The sequence below is a fragment of the Squalius cephalus genome, assembly GCF_949319135.1.
Source record: "Squalius cephalus genome assembly, chromosome: 2".
Taxonomy (NCBI): Eukaryota; Metazoa; Chordata; class Actinopteri; order Cypriniformes; family Leuciscidae; genus Squalius; species Squalius cephalus.
Genome location: NC_137123.1, coordinates 41,023,355 through 41,039,728, shown reverse-complemented (window position 1 = coordinate 41,039,728; position 16,374 = coordinate 41,023,355).

The following is a 16,374-nucleotide window of genomic DNA, read 5'->3' as shown; positions in this document are numbered from 1 at the left end:
TAATGAACATGGGACGGAGTTAGTTCGGGTGTGCAATGCAATACAATGCATGCATTTAAGCCTATATGTTATTCTTCAATGCACAACGTTAGATCGTGCAAAATGTTATCTCTTTAATAAACATTTGAAGGAGTTAGTTCTGGTGTGCAATGCAATGCAAAAAATGCATAAATGTTATTCTTTAGTGCACAGTGTTAGATCGTTTGTGCAAAGCAATATAATGTTGCATAACATATGTTATCGTTTGTGCAATGCAATACAACATCATTGCACCTTATTTCTTTAAAGAAAATGGGAATGATTTAGTTCTGGTGTGCAATGCAATGCAAGAATTGCATAGCCTATACTATTCTTCAATGCACAACGTTATATCGTTTGTGCAATGCAAAATGTTATCTCTTTAATAAACATTTGAAGGAGTTAGTTCTGGTGTGCAATGCAATACAATACAAAAAGTGCATAAATATTCTTCAGTGCACAACGTTAGATCGTTTCTGCAAAACAATGAAATGTTGCATAACATATGTTATCTCTTTTATGAACATGGGAAGGTGTTAGTTCGGGTGTGCAATGCAATACAATGCATGCATTTAGTCTATATCATGCACAAAGTTAGATCGTTTGTGCAATGCAATGCAAAATGTTATCTCTTTAATAAACAGTTGAAGGAGTTAGTTCTGGTGTGCAATGCAATGCAATGCAAAAAGTGCATAAATGTTATTCTTTAGTGCACAGCGTTAGGTCGTTTGTTCAAAACTATGCAATGTTGTATAACATCTCTTTACTGAACATGGGAAGGAGTTAGATCGTTTGTGCAATGCAAGAATTGCATAGCCTATATTATTCTTTAATGCACAACGTTAGATCGTTTGTTGCAATGCACTGCAAAATGTTATCTTTTTAATAAACATTTGAAGGAGTTAGTTATGGTGTGCAATGCAATGCAATGCAAAAAGTGCATGGCCTATATGTTATTCTTCAGTGCACAACGTTAGATCGTTTGTGCAATGCAATGCAAAATGTTATCTCTTTAGTAAACATTTGAAGGAGTTAGTTCTGATGTGCAATGCAATACAATGCATGCATATAGCCTATATGTTATTCTTCAATGCACAACGTTATGCAATGCACAATGCAATGCAAAATGTTATCTCTTTAATAAGCATTTGAAGGTGTTAGTTCTGGTGTGCAATGCAATGCAATGCAAAAAGTGCATAAATGTTATTCAGTGCACAGCGTTAAATCGTTTGTGCAAAGCAATGCAATGTTGCATAACATATGTTATCTTTTTAATGAACATGGGAAGGAGTTAGTTCGGCTGTACATGCAACACAATCCATGCATTTAGCTATGTAAACTATGTCATTCTTCAATGCGCAACGTTAGATCGTTTGTGCAATGCAACATGTTATCTCTTTAATAAACATTTGAAGGAGTTAGTTCTTGTATGCAATGCAATGCAAAACAATGCAAAAAAATGCATGGCCTATGTTACTCTTCAATGCACAACGTTAGATCGTTTGTTCAATGCAATGCAAAATGTTATCTCTTTAATAAACATGGGAAGTAGTTAGTTCTGGAGTGCAATGCAATGCAAAAAGTGCATAGCCTATATGTTATTCTTCAGTGCACAGCGTTAGATCGTTTGTGCAATGCAATGCAATGCAAAAAGTGAATAGCCTGTTACTCTTCAATGCACAACGTTAGATCGTTTGTGCAAAACAATGAAATGTTGCATAGCATATGTTATCTCTTTAATGAACATGGGACGGAGTTAGTTCGGGTGTGCAATGCAATACAATGCATGCATTTAGCCTATATGTTATTCTTCAATGCACAACGTTAGATCGTGCAAAATGTTATCTCTTTAATAAACATTTGAAGGAGTTAGTTCTGATGTGCAATGCAATGCAAAAAATGCATAAATGTTATTCTTTAGTGGCACAGTGTTAGATCGTTTGTGCAAAGCAATATAATGTTGCATAACATGTTATCGTTTGTGCAATACAATACAACATCATTGCACCTTATTTCTTTAAAGAAAATGGGAATGATTAAGTTCTGGTGTGCAATGCAATGCAAGAATTGCATAGCCTATACTATTCTTCAATGCACAACGTTAGATCGTTTGTGCAATGCAAAATGTTCTCTCTTTAATAAACATTTGAAGGAGTTAGTTCTGGTGTGCAATGCAATACAATACAAAAAGTGCATAAATATTCTTCAGTGCACAACGTTAGATCGTTTCTGCAAAACAACGAAATGTTGCATAACATATGTTATCTCTTTTATGAACATGGGAAGGTGTTAGTTCGGGTGTGCAATGCAATACAACATCATTGCACCTTATTTCTTTAAAGAAAATGGGAATGATTAAGTTCTGGTGTGCAATGCAATGCAAGAATTGCATAGCCTATACTATTCTTCAATGCACAACGTTAGATCGTTTGTGCAATGCAAAATGTTATCTCTTTAATAAACATTTGAAGGAGTTAGTTCTGGTGTGCAATGCAATACAATACAAAAAGTGCATAAATATTCTTCAGTGCACAACGTTAGATCGTTTCTGCAAAACAATGAAATGTTGCATAACATATGTTATCTCTTTTATGAACATGGGAAGGTGTTCATGCATTTAGTCTATATGTTATTCTTCAATGCACAAAGTTAGATCGTTTGTGCAATGCAATGCAAAATGTTATCTCTTTAATAAACAGTTGAAGGAGTTAGTTCTGGTGTGCAATGCAATGCAATGCAAAAAGTGCATAAATGTTATTATTTAGTGCACAGCGTTAGGTCGTTTGTGCAGTACAATGCAATGCAACATGTTATCCCTTTAATGAACATGGGAAGGAGTTAGTTCTTGTGTGCAATGCAATGCAATGCAAAAATTGCATAGCCTATATGTTATTCTTCAGTGCACAGCGTTAGATCGTTTGTGCAGTACAATGCAATGCAACATGTTATCCCTTTAATGAACATGGGAAGGAGTTAGTTCTGGTGTGCAATCCAAGAAGTGCATAGCCTATATGTTATTGTTCTGTGGACAACGTTAGATCCTTTGTGCAATGCAAAATTGTTATATCTTTAATGAACATGGGAAGGAGTTAGTTCTGGTGTGCAATGCAATGCGAAAAGTGCTTTATCTATATGTTTATTCTTCAGTGCATTCTAACGTTGCCCAACGATAGAATGCACTTTAAGAATAAACATATAGATAAAGCACATTTCGCATTGCATTGCACACCAGAACTAACTCCTATAGTTGTGTCCATTGTAAAGCAACAGCTAGTGCAATGATTTTACTTCACTGCACATTAACCTACTTATACATTCAGTCAACTGATGTTAACTTTCTATACTTCTTTCTATACTCTTCGACTCCTGATGTACGTAAGTATATGTTTGACCAAAGTAACATATTTCTGGCCAAACAGTCCTCGATTTCTATACATACTCATTGACTCCAGATGCTTCATAAGCCAATATAGATATCCATACAGATATGGCTTATGGCTTACCTTTTGAAATTATTTCTGCTCAAAGTTTCCTCAATATTTTTCAAACTATGTAAAGTTATAGTCTCCTTCTGATGATAAATCAGCTATACAGAGGTCTCCTTTTGACCTCCTGAACATATTTCTGGCCAAAGAGTCCTCGATCTTGGGCTTTCTATACGTACTCATAGATTCCTTCTGATGCTTCATAAGCCATATAGATGTCCATATCTGACCTTTTGAACTTATTTGTGGTCAAAGTGTCCTTAAAAATATTCAAACTATATAAAGTTATAGAATTCTTTTGATGATAATTCAGCTATTCAAAGGTCCCCTTTTGACCTCCTGAACATATTTCTGGCCAAAGAGTCCTCGATATTGGGCTTTCTATACATACTCATAGACTCCTTCCGATGCTTCATAAGCCATATAGATGTCCATATCTGACCTTTTGAACTTATTTGTGGTCAAAGTGTCCTCAAAAATTTTCACACTATATAAAGTTATAGACTCCTCTTGATGATAAATCAGTATTTCATGGGGCCCCCTTTGACCTTCTGAACATATTTCTGGCCAAAGAGTCCTCGATCTTGGGTTTTCTATATATACTCATAGACTCCCTCTGATGCTTCAAAATCCATATAGATGTCCATATCTGACCTTTTGCTTATTTGTGGTCAAAGTGTCCTCAAAATTTTTCAAACTATATAAAGTTATAGAATCCTTTTGATGATAAATCAGCTATTCAGAGGTTTTGACCTCCTGAACATATTTCTGGCAAAAGAGTCCTCGATCTTGGGCTTTCTATACATACTCATAGACTCCTTCTGATGCTTCAAAAGCCATATAGATGTCCATATCTGACCTTTTGAACTTATTTCTGGTCAAAGGGTCCTCAAAAGTTTTCAAACTATATAAAGTTATAGAATTCTTTTGATGATAAATCAGCTCTTCAGAGGTCCCCTTTTGACCTCCTGAAAATATTTCTGGCCAAAGAGTCCTAAAAGATTAATACAATACATTCAGACTGATATCTTTGGATGTTATATCCTCCTGACAATAGTCCATATTTGACAAACTGAATTTTTTTCTGGCCAAGGAGTATTCGAAACTTGGGCTTTCTATACATACTCCTTCTGATGCTTCATAAGCCATATATATATGCCCATATCTGACCTTTTGAACTTATTTGTGGTCAAAGGGTCCTCAAAATGTTTTAAACTATATAAAGTTATAGAATCCTTTTGATGATAAATCAGCTATTCAGAGGTTTTGACCTCCTGAACATATTTCTGGCAAAAGAGTCCTCGATCTTGGGCTTTCTATACATAGTCATAGACTCCGTCTGATGCTTCATTATCCATATAGATGTCCATATCTGACCTTTTGAACTTATTTGTTGTCAAAGGGTCCTCAAAATTTTTCAAACTATATAAAGTTATAGAATTCTTTTTATGATAAATCAGCTATTCAGAGGTCCCCTTTTGACCTCCTGAACAAATTTCTGGCAAAAGAGTCCTCGATCTTGGGCTTTCTATATATACTCATAAACTCCCTCTGATGCTTCATAAGCCATATAGATGTCCATATCTGACCTTTTGAACTTATTTGTGGTCAAAGTGTCCTCAAAATTTTTCAAACTATATAAAGTTATAGACTCCTTTTGATGTTAAATCAGCTATTCATGGGGCCCCTTTTAAACTCCTGAACATATTTCTGGCCAAAGAGTCCTCGATCTTGGGCTTTCTATATATACTCATAGACTCCCTCTGATGCTTCAAAATCAACTTAGATGTCCATATCTGACCTTTTGACCTTATTTCTAGTCAAAGGGTCCTCAAAATTTTTCAAACTATTTAAAGTTATAGACTCTTTCTGATGATAAATCAGCTATTCAGAGGTCCCCTTTTGACCTCCTGCACAAATTTCTGGCAAAAGAGTCCTCGATCTTGGGCTTTCTATATATACTCATAAACTCCCTCTGATGCTTCATAAGCCATATAGATGTCCATATCTGACCTTTTGAACTTATTTGTGGTCAAAGTGTCCTCAAAAATTTTCACACTATATAAAGTTATAGACTCCTCTTGATGATAAATCAGTATTTCATGGGGCCCCCTTTGACCTTCTGAACATATTTCTGGCCAAAGAGTCCTCGATCTTGGGCTTTCTATATATACTCATAGACTCCCTCTGATGCTTCAAAATCCATATAGATGTCCATATCTGACCTTTTGAACTTATTTCTGGTAAAAGGGTCCTCAAAATTTTTCAAACTATATAAAGTTATAGAATTCTTTTTATGATAAATCAGCTATTCAGAGGTCCCCTTTTGACCTCCTGAACATATTTCTGGCCAAAGAGTACTCGATCTTGGGCTTTCTATACATACTCATAGACTCCTTCTGATGCTTCAAAAGCCATATAGATGTCCATATCTGACCTTTTGAACTTATTTCTGGTCAAAGATTTCTCAAAAGTTTTCAAACTATATAAAGTTATAGAATTCTTTTGATGATAAATCAGCTCTTCAGAGGTCCCCTTTTGACCTCCTGAACATTTTTCTGGCCAAAGAGTCCTAAAAGATTAATACAATACATTCAGACTGATATCTTTGGATGTTATATCCTCCTGACAATAGTCCATATTTGACAAACTGAATTTTTTTCTGGCCAAGGAATATTCGAAACTTGGGCTTTCTATACATACTCCTTCTGATGCTTCATAAGCCATATATATATGCCCATATCTGACCTTTTGAACTTATTTGTGGTCAAAGGGTCCTCAAAATGTTTTAAACTATATAAAGTTATAGAATCCTTTTGATGATAAATCAGCTATTCAGAGGTTTTGACCTCCTGAACATATTTCTGGCAAAAGAGTCCTCGATCTTGGGCTTTCTATACATAGTCATAGACTCCGTCTGATGCTTCATTATCCATATAGATGTCCATATCTGACCTTTTGAACTTATTTGTTGTCAAAGGGTCCTCAAAATTTTTCAAACTATATAAAGTTATAGAATTCTTTTTATGATAAATAAGCTATTCAGAGGTCCCCTTTTGACCTCCTGAACAAATTTCTGGCAAAAGAGTCCTCGATCTTGGGCTTTCTATATATACTCATAAACTCCCTCTGATGCTTCATAAGCTATAAAGATGTCCATATCTGACCTTTTCAACTTATTTCTGGTCAAAGGCTCCTCAAAATTTTTCAAACTATATAAGGTTATAGAATTCTTTTTATGATAAATCAGCTATTCAGAGGTCCCCTTTTGACCTCCTGAACATATTTCTGGCCAAAGAGTCCTCGATATTGGGCTTTCTATACATACTCATAGACTCCTTTTGATGCTTCATAAGCCATATAGATGTCCATATCTGACCTTTTGAACTTATTTGTGGTCAAAGTGTCCTTAAAAATATTCAAACTATATAAAGTTATAGACTCCTTTTGATGATAAATCAGTATTTCATGGGGCCCCTTTTGACCTCCTGAACATATTTCTGGCCAAAGAGTCCTCGATCTTGGGCTTTCTATATATATTCATAGACTCCCTCTGATGCTTCAAAATCCATATAGATGTCCATATCTGACCTTTTGAACTTATTTGTTGTCAAAGTGTCCTCAAAATTTTTCAAACTATATAAACAGAATTCTTTTGATGATAAATCAGCTATTCAGAGGTCCCCTTTTGACCTCCTGAACATATTTCTGGCCAAAGAGTCCTCGATCTTGGGTTTTCTATACATACTCATAGACTCCTTCTGATGCTTCATAAGCCATATAGATGTCCATATCTGACCTTTTGAACTTATTTGTGGTCAAAGTGTCCTCAAAATTTTTCAAACTATATAAAGTTATAGACTCCTTTTGATGTTAAATCAGCTATTCATGGGGCCCCTTTTGACCTCCTGAACATATTTCTGGCCTAAGAGTCCTCGATCTTGGGCTTTCTATATATACTCATAGACTCCCTCTGATGATTCAAAATCAACTTAGATGTCCATATCTGACCTTTTGACCTTATTTCTAGTCAAAGGGTCCTCAAAATTTTTCAAACTATTTAAAGTTATAGACTCTTTCTGATGATAAATCAGCTATTCAGAGGTCCCCTTTTGACCTCCTGAACATATTTCTGGCCAAAGAGTCCTAAAAGATTAATACAATACATTCAGACTGATATCTTCGGATGTTATATCCTCCTGACAGAAGTCCATATTTGACATACTGAATTGTTTTCTGGCCTAGGAGTATTCGAAACTTGGGCTTTCTATACATACTCCTTCTGATGCTTCATAAGCCATATAGATGTCCATATCTGACCATATCTATAGTTTGAAAAATTTTGAGGACACTTTGACCACAAATAAGTTCAAAAGGTCAGATATGGACATCTATATGGCTTATGATGCATCAGAAGGAGTCTATGAGTATGTATAGAAAGCCCAAGATCGAGGACTCTTTGGCCAGAAATATGTTCAGGAGGTCAAAACCTCTGAATAGCTGATTTATCATCAAAAGGATTCTAGAACCCTATATAGTTTGAAAAATTTTGAGGACACTTTGACCACAAATAAGCAAAAGGTCAGATATGGACATCTATATGGCTTATGATGCATCAGAAGGAGTCTATGAGTATGTATAGAAAGCCCAAGATCGAGGACTCTTTGGCCAGAAATATATTCAGGAGGTCAAAACCTCTGAATAGCTGATTTATCATCAAAAGGATTCTATAACTTTATATAGTTTGAAAAATTTTGAGGACACTTTGACCACAAATAAGATCAAAAGGTCAGATATGGACATCTATATGGCTTATGAAGCATCAGAAGGAGTCTATGAGTATGTATAGAAAGCCCAAGATCGAGGACTCTTTGGCCAGAAATATGTTAAGGAGGTCAAAAGGGGACCTCTGAATAGCTGATTTATCATCAAAAGAATTCTATAACTTTATATAGTTTGAAAAATTTTGAGGATACTTTGATCACAAAAAAGTTCAAAAGGTCAGATATGGACATATATATGGCTTATGAAGCATCAGAAGGAGTATGTATAGAAAGCCCACGTTTCGAATACTCCTTGGCCAGAAACAAATTCATTATGTCAAATATGGACTTTTGTCAGGAGGATATAGAATCCGAAGATATCAGTCTGAAGATATCAGTATTAATCTTTTAGGACTCTTTGGCCAGAAATATGTTCCGTAGGTCAACAGGGGACCTTTGAATAGCTGATTTATCATCAAAAGAATTCTATAACTTTATATAGTTTGAAAAATTTTGAGGACACTTTGACCACAAAAAAGTTCAAAAGGTCAGAGATGGACATCTATATGGCTTATGATTCATCAGAATTAGTCTATGAGTATGTATAGAAAGCCCAAGATCGAGGACTCTTTGGCCAGAAATATGTTCAGGAGGTCAAAACCTCTGAATAGCTGATTTATCATCAAAAGGATTCTAGAACTATATAGTTTGAAAAATTTGGAGGACACTTTGACCACAAATAAGTTCAAAAGGTCAGATATGGACATCTATATGGCTTATGATGCATCAGAAGAAGTCTATGAGTATGTATAGAAAGCCCAAGATCGAGGACTCGTTGGCCAGAAATATGTTCAGGAGGTCAAAACGTCTGAATAGCTGATTTATCATCAAAAGGATTCTATAACTTTATATAGTTTGAACAATTTTGAGGACACATTGACCACAAATAAGCAAAAGGTCAGATATGGACATCTATATGGCTTATGAAGCATCAGAAGGAATCTATGAGTATGTATAGAAAGCCCAAGATCGAGGACTCGTTGGCCAGAAATATGTTCAGGAGGTCAAAACCTCTGAATAGCTGATTTATCATCAAAAGGATTCTATAATTTTATATAGTTTGAAAAATTTTGAGGACACTTTGACCACAAATAAGTTCAAAAGGTCAGATATGGACATCTATATGGCTTATGATGCATCAGAAGGAGTCTATGAGTATGTATAGAAAGCCCAAGATCGAGGACTCTTTGGCCAGAAATATGTTCAGGAGGTCAAAACCTCTGAATAGCTGATTTATCATCAAAAGGATTCTAGAACCCTATATAGTTTGAAAAATTTTGAGGACACATTGACCACAAATAAGCAAAAGGTCAGATATGGACATCTATATGGCTTATGAAGCATCAGAAGGAATCTATGAGTATGTATAGAAAGCCCAAGATCGAGTACTCGTTGGCCAGAAATATGTTCAGGAGGTCAAAACCTCTGAATAGCTGATTTATCATCAAAAGGATTCTATAACTTTATATAGTTTGAAAAATTTTGAGGACACTTTGACCAAAAAATGAGTTCAAAAGGTCAGATATGGACATCTTTATGGCTTATGAAGCATCAGAAGGAGTCTATGAGTATGTATAGAAAGCCCAAGGTCGAGGACTCTTTGGCCAGAAATATGTTCAGGAGGTCAAAACCTCTGAATAGCTGATTTATCATCAAAAGGATTCTATAACTTTATATAGTTTGAAAAATTTTGAGGACACTTTGACCACAAATAAGTTCAAAAGGTCAGATATGGACATCTATATGGCTTATGATGCACCAGAAGGAGTCTATGAGTATGTATAGAAAGCCCAAGATCGAGGACTCTTTGGCCAGAAATATGTTCAGGAGGTCAAAGGGGGACGTCTGAATAGATGATTTATCATCAAAATAATTCTATAACTTTATATAGTTTGAAAACTTTTGAGGACCCTTTGACCAGAAATAAGTTCAAAAGGTCCGATATGGACATCTATATGGCTTATGAAGCATCAGAAGGAATCTATGAGTATGTGTAAAAAGCCCAAGATCGAGGACTCTTTTGCCAGAAATATGTTCAGGAGGTCAAAACCTTTGAAAGCTGATTTATCATCAAAAGGATTCTATAACTTTATATAGTTTGAAAAATTTTGAGGACACTTTGACCACAAATAGTCAGATATGGACATCTATATGGCCTATGAAGCATCAGAAGGAGTCTATGAGTATGTGTAGAAAGCCCAAGATCGAGGACTCTTTGGCCAGAAAAATGTTAAGGAGGTCAAAACCTCTGAATAGCTGATTTATCATCAAAAGGATTCTAGAACTTTATATAGTTTGAAAAATTTTGAGGACACTTTGACCACAAATAAGTTAAAAAAAGTCAGATATGGACATCTATATGGCTTATGAAGCATCAGAAGGAATCTATGAGTATGTATAGAAAGCCCAGGATCGAGGACTCTTTGGACAGAAATATGTTCAGGAGGTCAAAATCTCTGACTAGCTTATTTATCATCAAAAGTATTCTAGAACTTTATATAGTTTGAAAAATTTTGAGGACACTTTGACCACAAATAAGCAAAAGGTCAGAGATGGACTTCTATATGGCTTATGAAGCATCAGAAGGAATCTATGAGTATGTATAGAAAGCCCAAGATCTATGACGCGTTGGCTAGAAATATGTTCAGGAGGTCAAAACCTCTGAATAGCTGATTTATCAACAAAAGGTTTCTATAACTTTATATAGTTAAAAAAAATTTGAGGACACTTTGACCACAAATAAGTTCAAAAGGTCAGATATGGACATCTATATGGCTAATGAAGCATCAGAAGGAGTCTATGAGTATGTATAGAAAGCCCAAGGTTGAGGACTCTTTGGCCAGAAATATGTTCAGGAGGTCAAAACCTCATAATAGCTGATTTATCATCAAAAGGATTCTATAACTTTATATAGTTTGAAAAATTTTGAGGACAATTTGACCACAAATAAGTTCAAAAGGTCAGATATGGACATCTATATGGCTTATGAAGCATCAGAAGGAGTCTATGAGCATGTATAGAAAGCACAAGATCGAGGACTCTTTGGCCAGAAATATGTTAAGGAGGTCAAAAGGGGACCTCTGAATAGCTGATTTATCATCAAAAGAATTCTATGACTTTATATAGTTTGAAAAATTTTGAGGATACTTTGACCACAAAAAAGTTCAAAAGGTCAGATATGGACATCTATATGGCTTATGATGCATCAGAAGGAGTCTATGAATATGTATAGAAAGCCCAAGATCGAGGACTCGTTGGCCAGAAATATGTTCAGGAGGTCAAAACCTCTGAATAGCTGATTTATCATCAAAAGGATTCTATAACTTTATATAGTTTGAAAAATTTTGAGGACACTTTGACCACAAATAAGTTCAAAAGGTCAGATATGGACATCTATATGGCTTAAGAAGGATCAGAAGGAATCTATGAGTATGTGTAGAAAGCCCAAGATCGAGGACTCTTTTGCCAGAAATATGTTCAGTAGGTCAAAACCTCTGAATAGCTGATTTATCATCAAAAGGATTCTATAACTTTATATAGTTTGAAAAATTTTGAGGACACTTTGACCACAAATAAGTTCAAAAGGTCAGATATGGACATCTATATGGCCTATGAAGCATCAGAAGGAATCTATGAGTATGTATAGAAAGCCCAAGATCGAGGACTCTTTGGCCAGAAATATGTTCAGGAGGTCAAAAGGGGACCTCTGAATAGCTGATTTATCATCCAAAGAATTCTGTTTATATAGTTTGAAAAATTTTGAGGACACTTTGACCACAAATAAGTTCAAAAGGTCAGATATGGACATCTATATGGCTTATGAAGCATCAGAAGGAGTCTATGAGTATGTATAGAAAGCCTGATATCGAGGACTCTTTGGCCAGAAATATGTTCAGGAGGTCAAAAGGGGACCTCTGAATAGCTGATTTATCATAAAAAGAATTCTATAACCTTATATAGTTTGAAAAAATTTGATGACCCTTTGACCAGAAATAAGTTGAAAAGGTCAGATATGGACATCTATATAGCTTATGAAGCATCAGAGGGAGTTTATGAGTATATATAGAAAGCCCAAGATCGAGGACTCTTTTGCCAGAAATTTGTTCAGGAGGTCAAAAGGGGACCTCTGAATAGCTGATTTATCATAAAAAGAATTCTATAACTTTATATAGTTTGAAAAATTTTGAGGACCCTTTGACAACAAATAAGTTCAAAAGGTCAGATATGGAAATCTATATGGCTTATGAAGCATCAGACGGAGTCTATGAGTATGTATAGAAAGCCCAAGATCGAGGACTCTTTTGCCAGAAATATGTTCAGGAGGTCAAAACCTCTGAATAGCTGATTTATCATCAAAAGGATTCTATAACTTTATATAGTTTAAAACATTTTGAGGACCCTTTGACCACAAATAAGTTCAAAAGGTCAGATATGGGCATATATATATGGCTTATGAAGCATCAGAAGGAGTATGTATAGAAAGCCCAAGTTTCGAATACTCCTTGGCCAGAAAAAAATTCAGTTTGTCAAATATGGACTATTGTCAGGAGGATATAACATCCGAAGATATCAGTCTGAATGTATTGTATTAATCTTTTAGGACTCTTTGGCCAGAAATATGTTCAGGACGTCAAAAGGTGACCTCTGAAGAGCTGATTTATCATCAAAAGAATTCTATAACTTTATATAGTTTGAAAACTTTTGAGGACCCTTTTACCAGAAATAAGTTCAAAAGGTCAGATATGGACATCTATATGGATTTTGAAGCATCAGAGGGAGTCTATGAGTATATATAGAAAGCCCAAGATCGAGGACTCTTTGGCCAGAAATATGTTCAGAAGGTCAAAGGGGGCCCCATGAAATACTGATTTATCATCAAGAGGAGTCTATAACTTTATATAGTTTGAAAATTTTTGAGGACACTTTGACCACAAATAAGTTCAAAAGGTCAGATATGGACATCTATATGGCTTATGAAGCATCAGACGGAGTCTATGAGTATGTATAGAAAGCCCAAGATCGAGGACTCTTTGGCCAGAAATATGTTCAGGAGGTCAAAACCTCTAAATAGCTGATTTATCATCAAAAGGATTCAACAACTTTATATAGTTTGAAAAATTTTGAGGACCCTTTGACAACAAATAAGTTCAAAAGGTCAGATATGGACATCTATATGGATAATGAAGCATCAGACGGAGTCTATGACTATGTATAGAAAGCCCAAGATCGAGGACTCTTTTGCCAGAAATATGTTCAGGAGGTCAAAACCTCTGAATAGCTGATTTATCATCAAAAGGATTCTATAACTTTATATAGTTTAAAACATTTTGAGGACCCTTTGACCACAAATAAGTTCAAAAGGTCAGATATGGGCATATATGGGCTTATGAAGCATCAGAAGGAGTATGTATAGAAAGCCCAAGTTTCGAATACTCCTTGGCCAGAAAAAAATTCAGTTTGTCAAATATGGACTATTGTCAGGAGGATAAAACATCCAACGATATCAGTCTGAATGTATTGTATTAATCTTTTAGGACTCTGTGGCCAGAAATATGTTCAGGAGGTCAAAAGGGGACCTCTGAAGAGCTGATTTATCATCAAAAGAATTCTATAACTTTATATAGTTTGAAAACTTTTGAGGACCCTTTGACCAGAAATAAGTTCAAAAGGTCAGATATGGACATCTATATGGATTTTGAAGCAACAGAAGGAGTCTATGAGTATATATAGAAAGCCCAAGATCGAGGACTCTTTGGCCAGAAATATGTTCAGAAGGTCAAAGGGGGCCCCATGAAATACTGATTTATCATCAAGAGGAGTCTATAACTTTATATAGTTTGAAAAATTTTGAGGACCCTTTTACCAGAAATAAGTTCAAAAGGTCAGATATGGACATCTTTATGGCTTATGAAGCATCAGAAGGAGTCTATGAGTATGTATAGAAAGCCCAAGGTCGAGGACTCTTTGGCCAGAAATATGTTCAGGAGGTCAAAACCTCTGAATAGCTGATTTATCATCAAAAGGATTCTATAACTTTATATAGTTTGAAAAATTTTGAGGACACTTTGACCACAAATAAGTTCAAAAGGTCAGATATGGACATCTATATGGCTTATGATGCACCAGAAGGAGTCTATGAGTATGTATAGAAAGCCCAAGATCGAGGACTCTTTGGCCAGAAATATGTTCAGGAGGTCAAAGGGGGACGTCTGAATAGATGATTTATCATCAAAAGAATTCTATAACTTTATATAGTTTGAAAACTTTTGAGGACCCTTTGACCAGAAATAAGTTCAAAAGGTCCGATATGGACATCTATATGGCTTATGAAGCATCAGAAGGAATCTATGAGTATGTGTAGAAAGCCCAAGATCGAGGACTCTTTTGCCAGAAATATGTTCAGGAGGTCAAAACCTTTGAAAGCTGATTTATCATCAAAAGGATTCTATAACTTTATATAGTTTGAAAAATGTTGAGGACACTTTGACCACAAATAGTCAGATATGGACATCTATATGGCCTATGAAGCATCAGAAGGAGTCTATGAGTATGTGTAGAAAGCCCAAGATCGAGGACTCTTTGGCCAGAAAAATGTTAAGGAGGTCAAAACCTCTGAATAGCTGATTTATCATCAAAAGGATTCTAGAACTTTATATAGTTTGAAAAATTTTGAGGACACTTTGACCACAAATAAGTTAAAAAAAAGTCAGATATGGACATCTATATGGCTTATGAAGCATCAGAAGGAATCTATGAGTATGTATAGAAAGCCCAGGATCGAGGACTCTTTGGACAGAAATATGTTCAGGAGGTCAAAACCTCTGACTAGCTTATTTATCATCAAAAGTATTCTAGAACTTTATATAGTTTGACAAATTTTGAGGACACTTTGACCACAAATAAGCAAAAGGTCAGAGATGGACTTCTATATGGCTTATGAAGCATCAGAAGGAATCTATGAGTATGTATAGAAAGCCCAAGATCGAGGACTCGTTGGCTAGAAATATGTTCAGGAGGTCAAAACGTCTGAATAGCTGATTTATCATCAAAAGGTTTCTATAACTTTATATAGATTGAAAAATTTTGAGGACACTTTGACCACAAATAATTTCAAAAGGTCAGATATGGACATCTATATGGCTAATGAAGCATCAGAAGGAGTCTATGAGTATGTATAGAAAGCCCAAGGTTGAGGACTCTTTGGCCAGAAATATGTTCAGGAGGTCAAAACCTCTGAATAGCTGATTTATCATCAAAACAATTCTATAACTTTTTATAGTTTGAAAAATTTTGAGGACACTTTGACCACAAATAAGTTCAAAAGTTCAGATATGGACATCTATATGGCTTATGAAGCATCAGAAGGAATCTATGAGTATGTATAGAAAGCCCAAGATCTAGGGGCGTTGGGTAGAAACATGTTCAGGAGGTCAAAACCTCTGAATAGCTGATTTATCAACAAAAGGTTTCTATAACTTTATATAGTTAAAAAAAATTTGAGGACACTTTGACCACAAATAAGTTCAAAAGGTCAGATATGGACATCTATATGGCTAATGAAGCATCAGAAGGAGTCTATGAGTATGTATAGAAAGCCCAAGGTTGAGGACTCTTTGGCCAGAAATATGTTCAAGAGGTCAAAACCTCATAATAGCTGATTTATCATCAAAAGGATTCTATAACTTTATATAGTTTGAAAAATTTTGAGGACAATTTGACCACAAATAAGTTCAAAAGGTCAGATATGGACATCTATATGGCTTATGAAGCATCAGAAGGAGTCTATTAGCATGTATAGAAAGCACAAGATCGAGGACTCTTTGGCCAGAAATATGTTAAGGAGGTCAAAAGGGGACCTCTGAATAGCTGATTTATCATCAAAAGAATTCTATAACTTTATATAGTTTGAAAAATTTTGAGGATACTTTGACCACAAAAAAGTTCAAAAGGTCAGATATGGACATCTATATGGCTTATGATGCATCAGAAGGAGTCTATGAATATGTATAGAAAGCCCAAGATCGAGGACTCGTTGGCCAGAAATATGT